Genomic DNA, 5,992 nt, shown 5'->3' on the forward strand with positions numbered 1-5,992 from the left:
TGGATTCTCATCAATTCAGCTACTGTACTAACAGGTCAACTCAGGATGCCATTTCAACAGTGCTTCCCTCTGCTTTCACTCATTTGGACAGCTCTAACTCTTATGTGGGCAAGGCTTGACCTTAATTGGCAGGTGAGGTGACTTCTGATCAGGTTCCAGTTGGAGAGGCTACATGATGATGATGTTGATTCACTTTATTTTCATTGTACCAGTAAATCAGCATCAACCGGAAGTATAAAAATAATACTGTATACATTACAATAAAACACGTGCAATTAAAACCAACAACATAATCTGTGGCCACAACCTGCAGGACCATGATGCCAATCTCCAGAGATTTCTCGAGACAGCCAAGCTCCTTAATCTGACATATAACAAGGCCAAGTGCAGGCTCCGCACATTTCGCCTGGCCATCCTTGGCTTGTCGAGAAGAATGGTGTTATTGGCCCAGACCCAGACCGCATGTGATCACACTTGGAGCTTTCCCTCCCACACAGCCTCAAGACCCTGAAGAAGTGTCTTGGATTTTTCTCCTATTATACTCAGTGGGTCCCCAATTACGCGGACAAGACCCGCCCACTTATCAAATCTGTGTCCTTCCCTCTGGTGGAGGAGGTTTGTGCAACCTTTAACTGCATCAAGTCCGACAAGGCCACAATGCATGCTGTGGACGAATCCCCCCCACCACCTTTTCAGGTGGAAAGCGATGTGTCAGACTTCGTCCGAGCAGGCCACTCACATTTTTTCCATGCGACCTGCAGGGACCCGAGATTCAACATGCTTCAGTCAAAAATGAGGCCCAAGCCATTGTCAAGGCATTACCTGGCCAGTAAGAGATTCACCCTGCTGACTGATCAACATGCTGGCGCATTCATGTTCGACAATCAACAGCGGGGCAAAATCAAAATGATAAAATACTGCAGTGGAGAATAGAATTATCCATCTGTGACTATGATATCCTGTACCAGCCGGGGAAACTTAACGAGCCACCAGATGCCCTGTCCCATGGGACGTGCCAGCACTCAGATCGACCAACTGCAAAACCTCCATAAGGATCTCTGTCACCCTGGAGTCACCAGGCTTTTTTTTACTTTGTCAAAGCGCACAACCTGCTACAGACCATTGAAGAGATTAGGACCATGACCAAGAACAGCCAGGTCTATGTTGAGTGCAAGCAGCAATTCTTCCAGTCAGACAGGGCACAACTCATTAAAGCCACTTGTCCCTTTGAGCGACTCAGTGTCGACTTTAAAGGACCCCTACCCTCCACTGGCTGTAACTTATTCTTCCTTAACATCATCGATGAATACTCCCATTTTCCATTTCCCATCCCCTGTGCGGACATGACCGGCACCACAGTCATCAAGGCCCTGCGCAGCCTCTTCATTCTATTTGACTTCCCCAGTTATATCCACAGTGACCAGGGGCCTTCTCTCATGGAGGCGCCAGTATCAGCTGGCCAGAGGCATAGTTACAATCCCTGGGGTAATGGGCAAATGGAGATGGAGAATGCTACGGTCTGGAAGGCAGTCTTCCTGGCCTTGCGGACCAAAGGCCTCTCAGTCTCCCCCTGGCAGGAGGTTTTTCCGGAGGTCCTCCACTCCACTAGGTCTCTGCTGTGCTCTGCCACTAATGCTGCACCACATGAACATATGTTTTCCTTCCCCAGAAAATCTGTGTCAGGGACCACACAACCAGCATGTCTGACATCCCCAGGGCTTGTCCTGCTCTAGAGGCATGTGAGGAACCATATGTCTGGCCCATTGGTCAAAAGGGTCCACCTCCTCCATGACAACCCCAATATGCCTACGTGGCATATCTGGATGGACATGAGGACACTGTTTCCGACTTGGCTCCCTCAGGAGCCCTGGAGACTGCTGGTAATCACCCCACACCCTCCTCACCATTGAACGCACATGATGTACCCAACTGCTGGTGTCCTGCCTCCGCCCCGAGGGAGGATGCACCAGGCGCAGCGCCCATCCACCCACACAACACCGATGAACACAAACAGGCACCCGAAACCATCCAGGACTCCACTGCTGCACTGCAGCTGGAGCCGCAACTGGTTCTACAACGGTCCCAGTGAACGACAAGGCTCAACTTATGACTTTTAAATTGTAATGTGTAACTTTGTAAGTTCCACTTCTCCCCGCAGGACTCTTTATTAAAAACAAGGGGTGAATATGGTAAACCACTCTAATGTATAATTATCTGGTCAAGCATACCTATTGCCCAGTTGTACCTGTGGCCCTCCCGACAAGCTCTTGTATAAAAGGTGAATGCAACTCAGTGCAGGGGGATAACTGAATAGCAGGGATATGCAATGTTCTCAAGTGAATTAAAGCCTATTGGTTTCTCCACAATAGTTTCCTTAGTGATTGATGGTGCATCAAAACCCATTGCACATAAAAACATAAGAAATAGGAGCAGGAGTTGACCATTTGGCCCATCGAGCCTAGTCCACCATTCAATAAGATCAAGGCTGATCTGATCGTTGACTCAACTCCACCTACCTGCCTTTTCCCCATATTCATTTTTTATGTCAAAATCTATCTAACTGAACCTTAAATATGCTTTAAGGTAGCCTCAACCACTTCCTTGGGTAGAGAATTCCACAGATTCACTACTTTCTGGGAAAAAACAGTTTTTCCTCATCTCCATCTTAAATCTACTCCCCTGAATCTTGAGGCTGTGTCCCCTAATTCTGGTCTCACCTACCAGTGAAAACAATTTTCCTGTCTCTATCTTATCTACCCCTTTCATCATTTTATATGTTTCTATAAGATCTCATCTCATTCTTCTGAATACGAGCGACTATAATACCAGGTGATTTAGTCTCTCCTCATCTCCAGGATAAACTTGGTGAACCTCCTCTGGACTCTCTCCAAGGCTAATATATCCTTCCTCAAGTATGGGCCAGAACTGCACACAGTACTCCAGGTGCGACCTCACCAGTACCCTGTACAGTTACAGCATGACCTCCCTGCTCTTGAATTCAATTCCTCTAGCGATGAAGGCCAACATTCCATTTGCCTTCTTAATAACCTGTTACCTGCAACCCAACTTTTTGCGATTCATGCACAAGCACTCCCAAGTCCTTCTGCACTACAGCATGCTGCAGTTTTTCACCATTTAAATAATAATCTGCTCTTTTATTTTTCCTACCAAAGTGGATGATCTCACATTTACTAATGTTGTCCTCCATCTGCCAGAACTTTTCCCACTCACCTAACTTAACTATATCCTTCTGCAGTCTCGCCACATCCTCTGTACAATGTGCTTTTCCACTCAATTTAGCATCATCTGCAAACTTGGCTACGCTGCACTCTGTCCCCTCTTCCAAGTCATCAATGTAAATGGTGAACAGCTGTGGGCCCAGCACTGACCCCTGCGACACCCCACTTACCACTGTCTGCCAATCAGAAAAACACCCATTTATCCCTAATCTCTGTCTTCTGTCAGTTAACCAATCCTCAGTCCATGCCAATATACTTCCCCTAACTCCATTCATCTGTACCTTATTGATAAGTCTTTTGTACGGCACCTTCTGGAAATCCAAATATTCATCATCAACCTGTTCCCCTCTATCTTTCGCACCTATTATATAACCATATAACATATAACCATATAACAATTACAGCACAGAAACAGGCCAAATTGGCCCTTCTAGTCCATGCTGAACACTTTCTCCCACCTAACCCCACTGACCTACACTCAACCCGTTAACCCTCCATTCCTTTCCCGTCCATATACGTATCCAACTTCCCCTTAAATGCTAATATCGAGCCTGCCTCCGCCGCTTCATCTGGAAGCTCGTTAAACACACCCACCACTCTCTGAATAAAGAAGTCCCCCTTCATGCTTCCTTTAAACTTTTTCCCCAACTCTCAATTCGTGTCCTCTTGTTTGTATCTCCCCCTTCCTTAAAGGAAAAAGCCTCTCCACATCCAATCTGTGTATACCCCTAATAATCTTAAACACCTCAATCAAATCCCCTCTTAACCTTCTAGGCTCCAAAGAATAAAGACCAAACTTATTTAACCTTTCCCAATAACTCAGACCCTGTAACCCTGGCAACATTCTAGCAAATCATCTCTGAACTCTCTCCAATTTGTTGATATCTTTCCTATACTTTGGTGACCAAAGCTGTACACAATACTCCAAGTTTGGCCTCACCAATGCCCTGTACAATTTTAACATTACATCCCAGCTCCTGGACTCAATGCTCTGATTTATAAAGGCCAACATGCCATAAGCTTTCTTCACCACCCTATCCTCATGTCACTTCCCCTTCAGGGAACTATATACCATTATTCCTAGATCCCTCTGTTCTACTGCACCCTTCAATGCCCATCCATTCATCATGTATGACCTATTTTGATTACCCCTACCAAAATGTAACACCTCACACTTATCTACCATTTTTCAGACCACTTTTCTAACTGGCCTAAAACCCTCTGCAAATTTTGAAACCCTTCTTCACTGTCCACAGCTCCACCTATCTCCGTATCATCTGCATACTTACGAATCCAATTTCCCACCCCATCATCCAGATCATCAATGTATATGACAAACAGTAATGGACCCAATACTGAACCCTGAGTCAACCACGAGTCACCGGCTTCCAATCCTCAAAGAACTCCAGCAAGTTTGTCAAACAAGACCTGCCCTTTCTGAATCCATGTTGTGCCTGCCTGATGGAACCCGTCCATTCTAAATATCTTGCTATTGACAGCATCAAGCATATTCCAGACCACAGACGTTAAGCTAACTGGCCGATTTTCTGCCTACATCCCTTTTTAAAAAGTGGCGTGACATTTGCTGGCTTCCAATTTGCTGGGGCCTGCCCAGAATCTAGAGAATTTTAGTAAATGACTACCAACGCATCGACTTTAACTCCCACTAATTCCTTCAATAGCCTGGGGGATGTATCCCATCAGGACCAGGGGATCCTGGTCTGCTTTCATTCCTTTAGTTTGCTTATCACAATCTCTTTTGTAACAATTATTTAATCAAGGCCCTCACCTCCCTTCACATCCCTATCATGACTCTTTGGCCTGCTGGACATGTCTCCACCGTGAGGACTGACAAAATATCTGTTCAATGCCTCAGCCATTTCCTCATTACTCAATATCAATCTCCCTTTCTCATCTTTCAAAGGACCATGTTGACTCTAGCCACCCTCTTCCATTTTATATATTTATAAAATGTTTTACTAATTTACCTTCATAATCCTTCTTCCCTTTCCTTATTTCTAGTTTAGTTGTCTTTTGTTGTCTTTTAAAGTTTTCCCAATCCTTCAGTTTCCCACTACTCCTGGCTACTTTGTACACATGAGCTTTTAATTTTGTACTTTCCTTTATTTCTTTAGTTAACCAAGGCTGACTCTTCCCTCTCTTTCTGCCTTTATTTTTAACGAGAATATATTTTTGTTGAGTACTGTGAAAAATCTCTTTGAAAGTCTTCCACTATTCCTCAGCAGTTCTGCCAACTAGCCTGTGCTCCCAGTCTACGCTGACCAATTCCTCCCTCATCCTGTTGTAGTCTCTCCTGTTCAAGCATAATACACAAGTTTTAGATCTAACTATTGCACCCTCCATCTGTATGAGAAATTCAATCATACCATGATCGCTTTTTCCAAGAGGGTCCCTAACTACCAGATCGTTAATTTTACCTCTCATTCTATTAGATCTAAAATAGCATTCTCCCATGTTGGCTCCTTAACATGCTGCTCAGAAAGCGATCACAGATGCATTCTACGAAGTCATCCTCCAGACACCTTCGACCAACTTGATTTTCCCAATCTATGTGGAAGTTAAAGTCCCTTAAGAACATTCTATTCTACATGCCTCAGTTATCTCTTGGTCAATGGCCTGTGCCACTGTGCTATTGTTATTTGGTGGGTGATAGACAACTCCCACCAGTGATTTTTTTCCCTTTACTATTATTAATCTCTACCCAGATGGACTCAACATTCTGATCCCTAGAT

Source organism: Narcine bancroftii, chromosome 7 (genome assembly GCF_036971445.1).
Source record: "Narcine bancroftii isolate sNarBan1 chromosome 7, sNarBan1.hap1, whole genome shotgun sequence".
Taxonomy (NCBI): domain Eukaryota; kingdom Metazoa; phylum Chordata; class Chondrichthyes; order Torpediniformes; family Narcinidae; genus Narcine; species Narcine bancroftii.